Source organism: Myotis brandtii, unplaced genomic scaffold (assembly GCF_000412655.1).
Source record: "Myotis brandtii unplaced genomic scaffold, ASM41265v1 scaffold100, whole genome shotgun sequence".
In the NCBI taxonomy this organism is placed as follows: domain Eukaryota; kingdom Metazoa; phylum Chordata; class Mammalia; order Chiroptera; family Vespertilionidae; genus Myotis; species Myotis brandtii.
The window spans coordinates 998,217-999,139 of NW_005353326.1; positions in this window are offsets into that span (position 1 = coordinate 998,217).

Genomic DNA, 923 nt, shown 5'->3' on the forward strand with positions numbered 1-923 from the left:
TGGTTTCTGCGGCCAGCCCCAGACTCTGACAGGAAGGAGATTTTCATATACATTTTACTAATTTTCTTTCATCTCTGACACTTTTATTATAGAGAAAGGGCAAATAGCAATATTAAAATATTTCCTCTAATTAATACCCTTTTAATGTGCACGAATTTCATGCACCAGGTCACTAATATTCTTTATAATATTCTTTATAAAGAGGAACAATAGTAAGTAATGTTCCTCTGAATTCTGTGAACCACTCCAGCAAATTAATGGAACCCAAGGACAGGGTTGTGGGAGCCTCACATTAGAGGCTCTGGTTCTTCACCTGTGGGACACCCAGCTGAATTGCTTGAGGTGTGGACCTCCTGCGCGCGTGCATCTTTGGTGATCAGAAGTGTCATAAGTGAAAGGAGTGTGAGCGTAAACACACACAGGATGGATTTTCATAAACAAAGCCAAGGGCTGAGTCATAGGAGATATCTGCACACCCATGTCTATGCAGCACATTCACAACAGCCACGGGGTGGAAGCAACCCAAGTGTCCAGCAACGAGGTAGGTAAACAAAATGTAAGGGGATGTTATTCAGCCTTAAAAAGGAAGGAAATGCTGACACACTGTGGATAAGCCTGGAGGACATCGTTCACAGTGGCATCAGCAATTCCTCTCATATGAGTCCCCTGAGAAGTCAGGTTCACAGAGAGAGTGGAGGGGAGCAGGGGGATGCCAGCGGGTGAGGAGAGGGGGACTGTTGTTTGATGGGTATGGTGTTTCAATGTGGGAAGATGAAAGTGCTGGATGGCGGGGATGGCTGCACGACACTGGGGATGCGCTGAATGCTCCTGATCTGTGCACCTGAAAAGCGCTGAGGCGGCAGTAAGCAAGCAGAAACTGCTCAGAAAATCCTTGGCAGGCCAGGGCAGGCGCGCCCGGCCGG